Source organism: Nesoenas mayeri (genome assembly GCF_963082525.1).
Source record: "Nesoenas mayeri genome assembly, chromosome: 13".
Taxonomy (NCBI): Eukaryota; Metazoa; Chordata; class Aves; order Columbiformes; family Columbidae; genus Nesoenas; species Nesoenas mayeri.
In genome coordinates, this window is record NC_137550.1 from 5,849,528 (window position 1) to 5,867,662 (window position 18,135).

An 18,135-nucleotide genomic window follows, 5' to 3' on the forward strand; every position below is an offset into this window, starting at 1 on the left:
ATTACTCCTAATCATACTGTAGTTCATCCCTAATACTACTAATTTGCTACATCATAAGCAGGGAGAAATAACCTTAGTTAAACCCTAACCCTGGCACAGTTTTTCTGTTGGCAATGCCAGACAGTATATTTGATCATTAACAATCCAAGTATTTAATGAAAACAGGAGGTAGACGTTCTTCTGTTATAGTAAATGTAAAAATTAATAAACATGAATGTTCCACTATTCTATTCTATCTTATTTCTAGCGATCGAGGAAGATGGAAAGAAAGTGCCACTTATGAACATGATCTATTTCTTAAAAAAATAAAAAAAAATAGAATTCAAATAACCTTTTTTTCTTTCTTTTTTTTTCCATTTAATTATCAAGACACATTTAGAACACTAAAGCTAGTAATTTGAAGTTTAATTTAATCATATTCAGTTTAGCTAATGGTCTTTAGCAAATAATCTCAGTTCCCAGAGCATCCCATAGCAAGCAGGAGGACTATAATAAGGTCCATATGGATCTTAAGATCACCACTGAAGTTGTTCCAGAATATTATCAGAAACACAGATGAGATTTCTAAAAGATGCTACAAAATTCTTTCATTCTGCAAAGATCCTGTAGGGAATGTCTTGGCTGCAAAGTTTATTCACTAGAATGTCAACTAGAGATGGTCAAATATTAAATGCATTGATTTGTGAATGTCTCCTTACCCCTCCCCTCTCCCAAAGAAAAACACAAATTGATGTGCTCTAACTCATGGGGTCACGTTACTAGTTACTCACAAATACCCATACAACTATTGGTAATTAGAGAAGATTTTAATACATTCCAATGGTTTTGTAATTTTTTAGCAAGCACTCTGTATTAGAATTGGCTGTGTACTATCTCTCCTGTTTGTTATTCCAGTATTTGATAAATTTGATTTGTCTAATCATGAAATGTAAGCAGAGTAACAGATACGATGGCAGCTGTACAGCACAAAACTAGATCCAATAGAAAGAAAAAGTCACAGAGCTACCCACTGACTGAGAATTATTTATCTGATAAATGTTTAGTAATACTCTGTATATATCACAGCAAGCCAAAGAGTTCATTTGTCAGAATGCTGGAAAGTTCTCCATTTAACATCAAAGAAAACAAAGTTATTCAAGAACATCTTGCTAATATTTCTTTCCACTTAATAGAAGACACACACTCTTGGAAATCTAGATCCTTTTCTTGTATACTAATTTCACAACTATCTTACATCACAGAACATGGTGAGAAAAGCATACCCAATGAGTTGCAGCATATAGGAACAGGGAAGAAGGAAAAAAAGAATACCTAAACAGATACCTATATGAATTGACTGAAAAATAGAGCTGCCTCTTCAAATTTTTTATATTTGTCTTTGAGGAGTGTTATTTGTAGGTCCCCTCTTCTTTGCTCCATGACTGAACATTCAAGAATGAGACCTTTAGACTCAAATGTGACTTAACCTGATAAATTTCTAACTCAATTTACTGCAACGTCATGCATATGCTAAAACCCATCTAACATAAATATTTAATGAAGAAATAAACCTGCCAGAAGAATAAATTTACAGCACATTTAGTGAACAGCATTTTAGAGGTGTCTGCTGAGAAGGTTTTGCTGTCGAGACAAGGTTTTAAACTGCCAATAGTTTAAAAGTAGTAATTTTTCATTGCATTTCATTCGTAAGCTCTGCTCCTTTTAAGAGACTCCAGGCTGTCAAGGTTAATTGAACCCTGAGGGCCCTCAGAATGACAGAGCCCATTGGGACTCTGCAGGCTCTGGGCTCAGCTCCCTGATTCTTTTGCTCTAAATCTTGTCTCCAATAATCGTTTTCATAAGTGTAATTTCAACTTTAATCTCGACAATGATGATCTGTTGATCTAATTCTCTGCTTTAGAGTTGTATCTATCTGCCCAGACTAAAATGTCTGCCTTTCTGGCATTTCACGATCAGCTTAAAACATCATATTCAAACAGAAAGCAGTGGAAGAATAGACAGCTAGAATTTTCTTTCTGTCTAGAGAGCATGACTTGCACCCATGGATGACACACACACTAAAATTCCACATCCAAACTTGTTGAACTGCCTTACTTCCTACCATCAAACCTTTTTTTAAGACCCGGTCCTTGAAACAGTCTCGGAGATATTTCGCAGAGCTACCGGCACATCTGCTTCACTTCACCCATCTCCGCATATGCTCGAGACTGTTGTGTAGCTGCTTCTTTCTTCCCAGAACTTGTTTGGGGCAGATCAGCACAATCACTGTATTCCTAGTTCAGGATTTAAGTACGCTGCTTTTCCATCAGCTGATCACAGAGGGATTTTTCCCTTTTTAGAAGCCTGTGATCACGCAACTCATCGGTTTCACTAAAGCCAAGTGCTTTTATTCAGAAGTTGGAATAAGTATCAAGGAAAAAAAGATCGTAAGAAACAAAAGAACTGTGTCTGTAGTTAGTGTGATCTAATTTTATGCTTCACTACAGACAAAATTAGCTAAATTTCCCTGCTAAATTAGTCTAACACCTCTAAACCGGTCTTATTGTCCTGGCAAGTGCGGGTGCTTTCACTGTGTTTAGAGAACTTTCTTTCCCTTAGGAACACTGACTTTAAGATATCTTCATCTTTCCTTCTGAAACAGAGCTTTTCAAAATGTCACTCATCAAGTTTTCTGTTGGAAATGTAATTCTAGTGAAATGAAAAAAAAATGCCTGTTTTGGTTTTCTTTTGTCATTCAGAAAGAATATCCCAGTACTGGACTATTTTGCAGAATAAATTCCACTAGCTGATTAATTATGTCCAACAGCTTATTTTTTTTCATGTCTAAGGTATTCAGTCTAAGACAGCATGAATGCTCATGTCCTTAAAAAGGACACATTTTATCCCAAAATAAAATTTTGTATAAATAAAATCAAATAAATTCAACTCACAGCCAGAAAACTATACCTTCAAAGTTAAACTGAAAACCAGAAAGAATAATGCAGTCATTAGGAGTCTTTCTATTGACATAAGTGAGCTCAAGTGGGACTCTAAAGTACCAATCACTTTAAAACTTAAATTAGCCACTCACTATTATTCCCATTAAATTAAAATACTAAGAGTAGCTTCTCAATTAAGAAATAGTCAAGACAAGTGCTTTATCAATTCTATTAAAGATCACTGAAACCACCCCAGAGGATGGTTTTCCTTTCATTTATATATTTACATTTTTGAACAGTCTACGGATTATTTTAACTTTAGTGTGATATTTGAAACTCAGGTAATGGTGTAGTTGATGGATTGATAAAGAGATAAAGTCACAGATTTGCCAGTTTGGTAATAAAGAAAGCCTCCCATACTAAAAATCTGTGCAACTCATGCTACATAACGAATAACGCCAGGCGTTACCACCCATCATACCTGTGTGTTCTACGTGGTGTAAGATGATGTGGCTGATGAAACCTGACAGAGTACAACATGGCAGATCAAGAACCGAAACATAAATTAAACCCTTCCAGATAACACATGACCACGTAGCATATTTCTACCATATTTTATTACAAATGGGAGATGTACTACCACCGATTGGTTCTAATGCTTTTAATCATTATCTTATTATTAAAGCTGTTTTCACCCTTGCACAAACGAGTGGGTCCTTCAATTGTATAAGAATAATTTTCTGCTTTCTCAGAATATCCATTGCCTTGGGTTCATTTTTACCTCAAGTAGTCCTTGCCTCCTAAGAGATTTGATAAGTTTTTAGAGACTCCATCCATACAAAGTGTCCCAGTTTCAGTATTTCCTCAGTTTGTTCAAATGCACATATTCTTTTAATCTTTTTCTTACACTGAGAACCATTCCAACTAGCGCTGACAGAAATGTGTTTTGCTCTGCTTCAGCTTTTCCTGATGAAAGCAGTCCTTTCCTTTTCCCTGAGGAAGCAGTCACTGGAACTAAGCAGGGTATTTATTTTAATGCAGGGTGCAGGATGGTATCAGCATTTCTGTTTATAAAGCAGCATCTTCCACTCTGTGTCAGGATGGGAATGCTAAACTGCATCTCAATTACTAAACCTCAGTATGGAAGATTCATGCAGCCTTCTGCACCTAGAAAGGCTACAATAATTAACTTCTCAATAAAGCTGTAATTAATTATTGACAATTTAATGTCCCTACTTTTAACCTTAAATAACAGGCAGGAATTACTGGCTGTCATCTCTTCTTTAGCACTGCCAGGTGCAGCACATGTGTTTTCAATCAGGTCATCCCATCTACATCAGCCACTTACACCATTCATTCACACTGTAGCTGCATCTCTCCCTGCAGAATAGTGATGGATTCTTCATTTGAATAATTTATGTCTCAGTTTTGTAACAGACACTCATCATTTAGTAAAATGAGCTAGAGAATGGACCTTAGAAGTGGATCATCTCTAGCATTTTCCACAAAAACGTGTTTCTCTGCTACTTAGAACTGTGCTATCCAATATTAAATAGTAGCCACTAAATTGGGTGATCATGTACACCCTCTTCTAAGCTCTTCCTCTACAGCCACTTTATGTTTTGAGCATGTCTATTAATTTATAAGGTGTCTGCTGTTGTAGATAGCTGTTAAATAGTTAATAGGGATCTACTGCACTTTGTCCAGTCACATAACTGCATTCTGCCTAATAAAATCCTCCTAAAGTAAGTAATGATTCTGCCTTCTTTCACACCTCTCTCACACTGAGCTCACAGTTTTATAGTTATATATTTCACAATGTACAGAAGAAAAAGACTGTATAGCTTCTCCATGTAAATAGCTTTTATATCACATGGTTCTAGAAACTCTCCAAACTGAACATAGTTCTACTTGAGTATATATTTATAAATATCTAAGTTTAACTTCTTGAAATAATACTCAAAAAAAAAAAAAAAAAAAAAGGAATTAAATCCGTGGTATTGTATTAGCTAAGTTAAAAAAATCTTGCTTAAGCACGGGTTCTCTTACTACAGATGTGCGGCCTAATGCCCATGGAAAGCCTTAAACTGGTCCAGCTTTAACTGGTATCTGGAAGTTTCCTGAAAGACAAATATTTTCATTCTGAAAAATCGTTACAGGATTTGCTACTCATAGGGCAGTGGAAAGAAACTCAATGTGAAAAGGTTTCTCTTATTGCTACATGGCCTTAGGAATTACTGAGAACAAACTTAATTACAAGAACGCTAATTTTGCCGGACACCAGAGAAGAACCCAAGAGATCTGAAAGCCACAGCAGTACAAAGTCAGCTCAAAGCCATATCTCACCTCACTTCTCAGCTGTGTGAGGTCCATTTCTGCAACCACAAAACCTATCAGTCTACATTTCCTGCTACCAAACCACCACAAACTATTTTCAAAAGTTGTCCAAGAAACACAGGTTTATAATTGGGGTGTCATGAGAGTTTTCATCAGCCAAAACCTACTTTTTTTCATAAATTAATTCTCACTTTGTTCCTTTTAGAAGTAGCACAATATGTCATCAAATTTGAACTACCTTCCAAAGAATGCAATTATCACTTTAAGTACAACAGGCAAAACTTTTCTAAAGTGCAGACAGTGACTGAGCATTGAAGAATTTTCCTTGCCCCTTACCTTAGAGAAAGCTACTACATAAACACAAGTTATACTTGACTGAAAAGCCTTTGCATGGTTTATCATTCATTAAAGAAAAATTAACAGAAATCACAAGTTTCACATTCTAAATATAGATTAATGACCAAATTGTTTTATTTGAGAAGAACTCAGTGGATATCATGTGTCTACATCTAAGAGTCAGATTTTTCAGTTACAATTCCCATGTGTAACACTAGATGGCATGTGCCCAACTTGTTGCTGAACTTCTGGTTAGAACCCTATGCAGAAAAGATACATGCAAAGACTTTTCTGCAGCTCAAGACTACTAGGAGAGCTAAGATGTGGCTAAGATCCTCTAATTTTTAGCCTATTCGATTTCACATTTAGGATACATGGTTTCAAAATAGACATGAGAACAATAATGCCCAAAACAAGGAAGAGCTCCTACTATGTAAATGCAGAAAAAAAGGGGGAAAAAAAACCAGAATGTCTCAAAGAGCTGCAAGTTGCTTATAATTTCTGAGCCAGTTTGCTTGTCCTGATTGTGTATGTGTGTTTGAAGTATTTTAAGTGGTTGAAATACAGAATGATTCAAGGCTTCACAAACTAACATTCTGTTTTATCTTTATTTTGGGAAATACATTTGATCTGTTGAAAGCCTTAGTTAGATATAAAGAGTTATACTGACATTTTTTTTTTTTTTAATATTCTGGTTTTCAAATGGAAGAAGAAGCAGGCAACTGAAGACTTTCATTTAGTCAGATGTGGGTCTGGAACAGATAAAAGCATTTGCAGCTGAGTATAACCCTGTTATTATAGATCTATGCTCAGAATCCCTTGAGTAGCCCTAATGTTTTTGCTTACCAACCAAGCCTTTTAAATATAAGATATATATTTACAATGATTCTCTAGCAATAGACACAAATGCTTTTGAAATGAGTGTTCAATTGCTTGTTTCCAGCTATTTTTCTGTAAATGTTTATAGCTGATTTAAACAATTGCCTATGTCGGCTGGTACAGAGAGGCAGGCTGACTCTGGTGTTTAAAAAAACTGTACATGACACACAGCCCCCAGCCCCAGCACAGTCCTTTAATATTAGCCTGTCCACATCAGACTTCTCAAATGGCTTTCCACCAAACTTAAATTCTGCTATTCAGCATAGAGTTTTTACATTAACCTTCATACAATGTGCACTAGTGCATGAAAGGTTCCCATGTGGTGAGCTGACAGCTACACATGCCAAAAACCTCTTTCCATGCAACCAAGAGAACTGCAGGACGGGCTTTTTCTTTTTCTCATGCACAGCGTGAACCAGCTGCAGTGCAGGTGCAATAACCACACAGTGGTCGCATTGAAAAGAAATCAGGTTTGAGAGCTATTTGTGAATCCAGCACACTGCAGGGTTTGGTCACAGAGAGATCACAGGTAGAAAGATTCTTCCACCTTGAACGCTAGCGTGTGACTGTTGCACAGCACGCTGTATGGCGTGTCTCTGCTGAAGAAACGTGATGGTCTCAGGCTTTCGAGAAGCTGCTATGGATTCCTCAGAGGGCATGTTGCTGAGGTTTCTTTATTGAAGTCACAAGTTTCCTTTTGCTTGCACATATTCCTTAACACTTCCTGAAGTTTGTCACCTTCAGGCTTTCAGCGAACTCTTATTAAAATGAATTTGGCATCTTGTGCCTTTGCTTTAATTCCATTTTTTTTCTCATGGGCATCTAGAATTAAACAGTGTGACATGCAAAATTAAAAAAAAGAAAACAAAATAAAAGTTTCCTCTTTAAAATCTACCCTCTCCCCACAAAAAAACAAACTTAACATTTATCACCAGAGTAGCTTTTCAGTGTTTTCAAAACACCTTGCACCTCTGAGATTAAAAAAAAATTACAGGCTGTTTCTAGAATAAACCTGTAGGTTTTTAAGTAAACTTAACCTCTGTGTGTAGCACACAGCCAGTTTTCTTAGGGCTATAAACCTTAAGTCTCTGAAAAATAGCATTATGAGAGCATTGTAGTAAAAACTTCCAAAAAGGAATTTCAAAGTTAAATAAAAACAGATGAGCCTGAAGCTCTCACCTCTGATTACACCTTCACTTGCAAAGAACAAATAGATTTATTAATACACATGAAGAAATTAATAGATTGTGAACTGCTTAAGGTACACAGTACATTGGATTAGAACTCCTCAGTGAGACATTCAGACACAAACAGTTCGTTCACCAATCACTTACACATTCAGCTCAGCATAAACCCCACTGTGCGCACGTAGCCAGCGGGTTCAGAGCAAACACGCGGGCATCCCCCGTCACAGCGTCCCTGTGCGAGGTGAAACATCTCTCGTTCCAACCACGCACCGGGGTCACCACCTTTATGTTTCCCAAAGATTTCTACCCCCAGTACCTCTCCCCTCTGGGCAGCAAGTTAGGCTTTTCTCATTCTCATTTTCTCATCTCTTATTCTCTTGCCCGGTCTTTTCAAAAGGGAGATTTCTACAGCACTCGCTTTCATCTCTTGCCAGTTTCTTCCTTTTCAGTAATTCTTGCTCATTTTTAAATGGAGCTTTTTTTTTTATTTATACGGGACTCAAAGAGCAGGTTTTTCCAGTCTTTCAAACTTTCTTACGTGACATGCAGTAGTTTCCTATATTAATTCCTTAACCTACTCAGGGGTCTAGATTAGCTTCTATTAGAAATAATATCTTCCGTTCAAGCAGAAACTATAAGATTTCCACACAAGTCCATTTCTAGGATGAATATATATATATATGCAAGGACATTAATTAATATATTACACATCCAAGCAGACCGTACCAAGTTCCGTCTTTTTCAAGACTATTTTCAGTTGCAAATTTTTAAATGGACTTTAAACATATACATCAATGCATCAAAATGTAATATTTGCCTTCTGAACAGAATGGCATTGGCTATGTAACATTTATCCAAAGATTTTAAAACTATGTAAAAATATTAAATGAATGAAGATTTCTCCCTAGAGCGGGAAGTTACGTGATGTTGGATAGTGGCATATAAGACCCATGTAGAATTTAAGTGAATTATGGTGTGGGAAATGAGTGTTTGACAAACCACGCTAAATTAATTCTAGTACAAGACAAAATAATCTCTTATTTTTGCTTCATTTCCTTCTAAAATATATTTTACCTTCTCTTGCAAAATTATTCTTTGTATTGGTACCTTCTTTTGGGGGGACCTGGTATTTTCCTGCCTACTCGCTACCACCCTCCTGATTTGCAGTTTCATTATGAGGATCACAAAGAAAGAATTAATTATCCAGTGGTCATAGCTATGGGAAGTCCAGTTCAGTTTCTTCTCCACCCAGAAGAATCTCTAGCCACCAAAACACTGTCCTCCCAGGCAGGCTCCAAAGAAGAAGATTAAAGATTTGGAGCAATTCTACGGTGAAAAGACACCCTCCAAATCTCAAGATAATACTAAAACACTACTCATAAGACATGATTCCAACTAAAGCCAGAAGGAAATGAACCAGAATGCAGCCTCTATCAATATAAAATGAAGATAAACATAGTGTATCATTTATTTTACATGGTTATTGTAGTGTAAGAGAGATTATGCAGTGAATAGAACAGAAGCATATTATACATTGCATAATCCAGACTGTATCCAGGCTATACTGTTATGGACATAAAAAAGGCCCGTTCTGTTCTGACCATTGTGTAACTATTACAGTAGCATAGGTTTCCTATGATTTTTAACCTGCAAAGTTAGATTATTTGCTGATATTTTAGGGATGAAAAGCAGAGTCATCAAGCATTACATGCATAATGCATCTATAAACAGCCTCAACTGTAATGTTCTGCTATTCAACAATGTTACAACTGTAGAAGATAATCCTATATCATTTAATGTCCTTCCCTGAAATATTTACTTTTACAAATATTTACTTCCAAGTGAAACAGCATGTCTGCACACACTCAACAGTGGCAATATAGTGAATTCAAGCAGAAATTTTATTATCAAGCAATGAACCCATGGGCAGTTTAGTGCGATTAATGTTATGATGGGACTCAGACAATCCTGGGGATCCAATATAATGACAAGATTATACACTCAGGGATCATAGGGTGTTAGCTGGAGGTGCCTGCACACCTCTGTGTGCCTTATGAAGAGTTTTTGCATTTCTCGTATTAAATGAAAGGGGGAAGGTGGAGATCAGACACGTATTTTATCACATGTAATAGCTTCAGGACTTCATAACCTACTGCAGAAGGACTGCAGATAGCTATTTAGGGTATCAAATAGGAAAGGATTTTGGTTGTGAGCCACACGTGGCCGCATATCCTTTTCTGACTTAAAAAATAAAAATAATTTTTTTAAAAGTAAATTTCTCAAGTGGGATCGTGGAAGCAAAACTCATGATCAAGCTTTTATGAGGAGAGGTGAACGGATCTTGTCACACAAAATAGTTTGCTTGTGGTAGACAGTGAGAATGCAAAACCTAACCAGTTAATTTAACTTATGCTGTCCTCCTTTCTGAGAAAATTTACCCTTAGGCGAATTAGCCACTGTGGTCTCTTATATTGCAAGAATCAGCTGGCAAGAGTGGACATCTAAATGTATTTTAGTTGGGAATATTTAATAACAGGAAAAATAGCATTTTGGATAGGCTGTGTTTATTTTTAATTAGAGACATTTATAAAACAGATCACTGGGGATATAAACACTGACAAATTACCCTGTTTCTGGCTGGGACAGTTCTGCTTAATCAATGACCAGAAGGGAAGGCCTGCACCCATGAGGAGATTTAGGAAAACAAATTCTCCTTATCTTTATTTTGGCATCTACAGGCAGCTAAATATTTACAGTTTTGGAGGACTCCAGGGAATAGTAATGCAGCCTTGTCACTCTCTCTCCAAACTATTTGCACATCCACAAAACACCCCTTAATTATCACACAACTGCCAGTCTGCTGATACCCCCAGCAGAAGTCAATGTTTTAATAGCAGTAGTACATTAAACATCAAAGGTAAGAATATATTAAGATTAAATGCAATTAATACAGTTTTGAACTAATTCTTTAAGCAGGCTAATAACACAGAGAAAACTAATGAAAAGTTAAAGGCCAAAACAAAAAGCTACGGGAGAAACTTGCTATTTTCATTAACAAGTAAAATAAATACTTGCCCTCAATACTTTAAACTAGGCTTCTCACTGACACACAAAAGCTCTAACAACACTATATGCTAAAAAAACACATTCATTTTCTGCAAGCCTACAGAATGACATATTTACATTCATATGAGAGGACACACACAAAGAAAACTCAAATCCAGATGTAAAGTCTAAAGGCCAGTCCCTCCCTGATGCCAAGAAACATGATTCCAAGAGAGATGACACATTGAAGCGAGATAAAATTGGCTTTTAATTTCAGCAGTGAAGATGAATCAGAATCTACAATAGTTTATTTTTAAAAGTCATTATTATAGGTTAAACATCTGCATACATATCCTCTGAACTCTTGTCTCCATTATTTTAACAAGTGAGAAGGACTAGCATTTCATATGAAGAAGTGTTTTTCAAAATTAGTCTCATTGACAGATGTCAAAATGCTGTTCTATGTTCATGCTGTATCATACATGTACTGTGGAGTTCAATTTTAACTTGGACTACCCACACAATATATTATAAAACCCGCTGCTATTACTTTCTGGACTTTGCTGAGAGAATCTAGGTAATGAGGAGAAAACTATAAAAATGGTATAGAAGAAATAGATATTCAGGAAATGTATTCATTACTATTATGAATAGAGGTGCACATCAATTTGCTCCTGTGAGTGAGCTATGAGTGAAATCCAATTTGCCCAGGTTTCATTGTGTAAACCAGGTGAAAAGAAAATAGATTTGTTTAACAATAAATCAATTTTTCCATACTGTAGGAAAATCCAATTCAGATTCAAAAATCAGAATTCAAAAAGCCTATACAGGACTAATGAAAACAAGGCACACATAATCAAAATAAAGCATTGACTTATTTTGTTGACACAGCTGTAAAGACATCTTCTAAAGCTTGTCCTTCTGCAGATGACCAAAAGAAAGGTGCTATCCTTTACATACTAGCAGTAGCTTGTTTTTTCTGAAGTGTTTCTTGTGCCTTGCCAACCTAATGAATTACGTTTATAAAGGTTAATTAGCTTTCTCCTATGATTCTACTTCAATGCAAAACTATTGGTTCTCAAACTAAGAGAGAGATATCCTACCAATTATTACTGTAAATACAAGTCAGTGGAACACTCCAAATATCTCTTTTCTCCGTCCCTGGCATGTGGACAGGCTCAGACATTGTAACCACCTACTGCTCCAGCACCAGGGTTATGTTCAGAAACAATCTGTGTGAGACACAAAATCTGATTTACAGAATGGACTAACCAGCTAGGCTCTGTGCTGCTTGGAAAAGCTACAAAAGGCTTCAGCTGCTGCATTTTGTACAAGGTCAAAGAAATTCAAATGCCCTAGACCAGTATATTCAATATACATCATAAAAAAATAAACTAAGAACTGCATAATTATTCCCTGTTTAAACCGAGTGACTGTGAGTAGTAACATAGTTCTTGCAATCCAATATAGACCGGTCACAAAGTAGTATAAGAAGAAGAAGAATGTATAATGGTAGAAATAAATGGTTTGAAGGAAAGCCACATAATACTGCCAAGATTAGAGCTCAAGTTAATAGCATTACCTGATAGAATTAGCCACTCAAGAAACATTGAATTATCACAGTAATCTCTATTATGGAGGATGATATTTTCTGTATTAATAGAACAGCATGGGAATTCTAGCTTGTTGCTGTTACTTTCATGGAGTAATTTTATTTTTAAATTTTACTTTCCCATGATTGGGTATAATTTCTAAAAATGCCCATGATATGCAAAAGTATAGAAAGAACAGAGCAAAAATTGCTTCATTTAGTGGACAAATTGCATTGCTTTTTTTTATTATTATTATTTTTAATTTTTATCTCTGAATATAAATATAACCAAGCCAAGCACTTTGAAAAAAAGAATTTTTTAAAAGTGAATGTTGTTTACCAGCAGACACCTGTTTCTCTGAAATAGATGATGTCTCCTAAATAGGTATCTTTATCTCACATACCATTGTAGGTTTCTATTCAGTTGTGCAGATAATGTTTTCAGTGCAGTTATAGTTGCCACATATACCTTCCTCTAAAACACCTGGGTAAACTGTATTCTCCCCAAAACATACATGTATTACTTCAGCTGGTGCAAATAGGATGGGGTTTTTATTAAGGAAAGACCTTGCAGAAATGAAGGTTAAGAAATTGCAAATATGAATACAAAGCTAAAGAACAATGGAAAATATATTGGGCAGACATTGAGATGTTACTTACAAATCATCTGCAAGATGAACAGTAGAAAGCGGTATTTTTCCATTAATATATTTTCTTGAAGGGAAAGTTGAAGAAATTAAATAACAGTCCAGTTTCTTAGGAGGTTTAGTTCCATGAACTAAGTATACTGTGTCTATTTACAGAAATGGAGAATACTCATCTGAAGCTGCAGTTTCCATGTTAGTTGCCATTTTAAAGGAAATGCTAAGATGGAAAAGCAGCTGTCTGCTCTGTTTCTTAGTATTGGCTAATGTTCTATTCATATTTGCAACACCACACACCCCAAAATCAAAAGGTAGAATCAAACAAATCAGGGTAAATAATACAGCGTCCTATCATATATCAAAAGACTTTTTACATTATAACATTAAGCTGTAGGAAGTTACTTGGCATAACATGCAAATAATCGTAAATCTCTTAAAAGCAAAACTGTAAAAGTAACACAAGTATTCAGATAACACATTACTGTTCAAACAAAAATATTAGGCATCTGTGTTTGCTAAATATGATTTCCTCATTTATCAGAAACAGTTTCTTTCTCAGAGACTCACGTTACAGAAATTTCCTTGTTGTTTTTGGTCTCTGGTATGAGGTTACCCTCGTGTCGCAATTTTTATGTTACACTCTTAAATTGTCATCATCGTAATGATGAACACAATAGTTTTCAACCAGCTTACAAGTCAGTGAAAAATGCATGTACTTACAGGTATAGCCTGTATTTAAGACTTCCCCACATTTTATAAATCACAATTTAAAGAAAAATTAATACAAGATTTATTGTGATATGCCAAATTTATGGAAACATTTGTTTGGATATTGTATGAAATTCCTTCAGATTCTATCCTTTCAGAGCCTGATATGTTTTAATAGATGCAATCAAAACATAAACATTACTAAATTTTCATTAAGGAAAATAAATAAATAAAGAGCTGATTCAGGGTTTTCTTAAGAGTTTTGCTCTACAGTCCTTCTCTTTCAGTGCCATAATCCATAACAACAGCAACAACAAGTAACAGATGTTAATTTTAGTGCTTTATGTTGTATGTCCTCATGACTTACAGAAATATGACAAGCAGCTGTGTGCTGCACTAGTTTCGGAGTTTCAGTATAGGAACACTATAGTCACATCATTATTTTTATTTACTGAGAAAATACGTTTTACGGTTTACATTTCTGAAATAAAACTCAATCCACTGCAATCACTAATTTACATGGTATCACTGCTAACATAGAATTTAGCTTCCAGGGAATGACTGTAAGTGTAAGTCTGAGGATGTAAAGTTTACTTCTGAAAAAACCCCAACGAAAAACAAACAAACAAACAAAAAACCCCAAACCATACAATGCTAAAAACAGGGTCTATCATGATAGCAAAGGTAGTAACAGCCTTGGCAAGAAGGCCATTTGAAATAATTCCCTTCAGCTTCCAGTATTTCATATAATTTCAAACCCTGAAAAGCTCAAGCATATTAAATCTGTAAAAGGATTTTGATGGCAACGTGGCTTCTTGTGTTGAAGTAGAAGAATCGCTGTTGACCTTCCTTATGGAGGTACTTTCCACCAATGTGGGCAGGGTACAAGCAGACAACAAAAATATTTTTTGTGATCAGAGATTCAGTTTTGCCTTGGCTACTAATGTGGGGGTTTTTGTTTGGTTGGTTTCCCCATGCCCCCAGGCCATAATAGAGATATATCAGTGTTGTAGGTATACTACAATATAAGCATCCTTCTGCAAGACCCTGAATTAAAAGCTCAGATACTAAGTTTACATTAATTTAATTCTAATCTTTACAGGAATTTTTCAAAATATTCTTTTTTTCTTTTTCCTCTTTCATGTCTGTATTTAGAGTGAGGTGCAATCAAAACCTGTGGTGTATAAGTTTATATTTGTTCTTCATCACAGAAATGTATCTAAAATCGTAGGCTGTGAGGTTAGTTCATAGGCAGATTTTGTCTCCTTTCCATCTCTTCTGGCCATTTAATAGCTTGCAAGAATTGGGATTTGCATATTACTTCAGTGTGATGATAGATTTGTTTTTCTAATTCTCTATTGACAGTATATTGACAAGAGACTCTGCTACAGAACCCATGATCATACGTTATACTATAATATAATGTGTAATTGGATTCACTGTACTTAGAACCAATAGTAATTTGGTCATGGATTTGAGTTTTAATTGCTTTCTTTGAGTAATTTTCATAATATTGACAATGTGAGCTGTCTGTGTCTACTCATGTTGTTCTGTAATACAGTTTTATTCTTTATTGACATAAATACCCTATAACCAATTTAGCTAGTTATTAGGTATATTTAAGCCTTATTCAAATTTAATGATTTAAAAATCAGCAAAATTTTGAATTGGTAATGAAAGAATAAACACAACAGACAAAATATCTTGGTGTGGTGACATTTTGTGCAATTTTCATGGTTTTTAAAGCCATAAGCTAGATTCATTGTCATATGAACTACGGCAGCATGGATTTTCATGATGGATAAATAGGGAAAATACTACCCTACTTGTTTAAAACTCATTCCAAGGCCCTCCAGCACAGGATATAGGTTAGAGTTCCTCGACTCACCATGAAAACATGAATCTAGAAGGTACGAAATAGGCACTACAAGTCCTCACTCTTCCTTGGTCACTTGTTATTGCCACAGATGAAGACAGGACACTGGGGACAGACAAGTCATGGCTCTGAGGTCACAAGTTACACCTGCTAGTAACACAGACTTTACTTGGGGCTCGACTTTCACAGAACACAAGCAAAGAAAACTTGGTGGGAAGTGAATGGACAAAACATACAGGGAGAAAAAGAAAACCTATTGGTCAGAAAGGTTATGATGCTTGTGGATTAGAAAGGATGAAAAAACCAATTCTGAATTTAAAGTATTTGATCATGTCTAATAAAAACAAGGTAGCTAATGTGAAAATCAGAACTTATTTACAAACCTCTTCAAAACTAGGGGGCTTTCAGATCCAGGTTTTGGTTGGGATATAGCTCTGTGTATGATGAATCAATAATTCAGCTTCCTAAACAAAGGATCCATAACATTCATTATTACTCCACAAACAAAATGGTGGCTAACCTGGATAATTCATCCTGGAAAGCAAAGTATCAAAGAAAAATAAGAAAGACTGTCCTCTGAGCTCAGAAGGCACAGGAGGGAGGTAGTGGCAGGAGAGTTGCTGTCAAACTGAAGAGAAACAGCTGGGTTTTTTGGTTTTGTTTTTATTTTAAAGGCTCAAAGCACCACAGTAAAGCTGGAAGGACTTGTAAAAGATTATCCAGCTTGACTAGGCAGCATCATTGACATCCAAAGCATTCTGCCAAGTGCCTGACTTGGCAGACCTTGGCTGACAAAACCACAAAATATGCCAGTGAACAAAGCAGGGCTATTCCAGTTCATAGCTCTAGACCATTTTGACAGGTCTTTGGGATACCCGACCATTCCTTTTTAAAATCTCATCACTCACTTGTGTGCTCTTTGTGTTTAGCCATTTGGGTTATGCCAGTTTGCAACACAGAGGAATCTGGTTTCTATAGTTCGATTCTTTCAGCTCATATGTCAAGCTGAGATTCCAAAGATCACCATTAGTACATCTTCCTGGTATTGCAAAGGATCTCCATTAATTTCTATTTCTTATGTAATCTGCTAAGTTACTGCATTGAAATACATTCCTCAAACTTATTCCTAGAGAGCACTAAGAGATACATCTGGGAGGAATCTCAGCACTTTATTCCACGAGTGCAGTAAGCATCAGATTGCACGCAGTTACTATTGGAGGAAAAACAACACGTTCCTTTACATCTTATTTTTAGAAAGTGACTGCTGGAAAAAACCTATGGTTAACATATGATTAATCAAATCTGTCTCTGAAGCTTTTCTGCTTTATCTTCTGGAATATTGTTCAAAAGAAGCCATTTTTCACTTTCTATGGGTGGTGAGAGTACACAGAATGAAATGTCGGGACTTCCTACATCATATCATTCAGCACCTGAATACAAAATGAGATTGAAAAACAAGACTGAAGTGTTAAATGAAAGCATTGTGGTAGTTTAATTAATAAATAAAAGTATTTTTTCTGTATGTGTGTGAGAAAGCAATTGAGGGAGCAAGCTAGCAATATTTCGCAAATAATGTAGGTTCAAATACCATTAAATTTTCTAAAAGCTATTTTCTCAGAAAAATCCTGATGGGAGTCATTCTTCTAGCCTCAAACATTCATTAAACAGCCTAGCTGCTACTTTAGTAAGTGTTTTATAAAGACAGAAATTATATAAATAAATTTTTATGCATTTATGAATAAAATGTTACCAAATTCCAGTCCTCTGTACTTCATAAACATAGAAAAAAATCTCTGCTTAGACAACTAATTTCCAAGGCTTTATCTTTAATTTCATTTACAGAGCACATGGGATATCTTAAAATACTAACATTTTACTTTTTTTAAGACATCTTTGGCTAGTGGCTGGGGCTATTAAATGAACAACTGTGATCATTACAATTTATGCAGAATAAAGTACGGCTCTCTACAGCTTCATTTATGTTCTTCAAAAAACTAAGTAATGGGAGTTTTATAATCTAAACAGATCTCTTGATTTTTACAGGTTCAGTTGTCAATGTATTTCTATTTAAAGGAAAATAACATTTTATTTGAAATAAAACTGTGTGTTTTGATTTCTGAGACAACTCAGTAATCTATAAGGAGATAAGGAGTATCTCTTACTTACTTAGGTTCTACCTCTCAAAATGCCGTTGTTTAAACTATGGTGTATAAACACTAACCACGTTAGAATAGCCAGTGCAGTGTACGTTGGGCAAATTCCAGTTGTAATAAAATTATCTACAGTGCCAGAACTTGATTTTGAAAGCAGACTTCTACCACTGTACAAAGTATATTCCATTATTTCCTATCATTCACTGCATTACATGACCAATAGGACATGAGAATAAAAATATTTAAGATGGAAGCTAAAAATATAGAAAAAAATCATCATTTTACTTACCCACTTTTTCTCAACTCTTTCCATCGTTCTGACCCTATTAGCAAGTTCTTTTACCACTGTCAGCATAACATTAATGTATGCATATTAATCCCCTTCACAGAAATATATGTTAGTATTACTATATCTGATGCATGCAATAAGAAAACAGGTAGTAAACCTACTTAAATTGAAA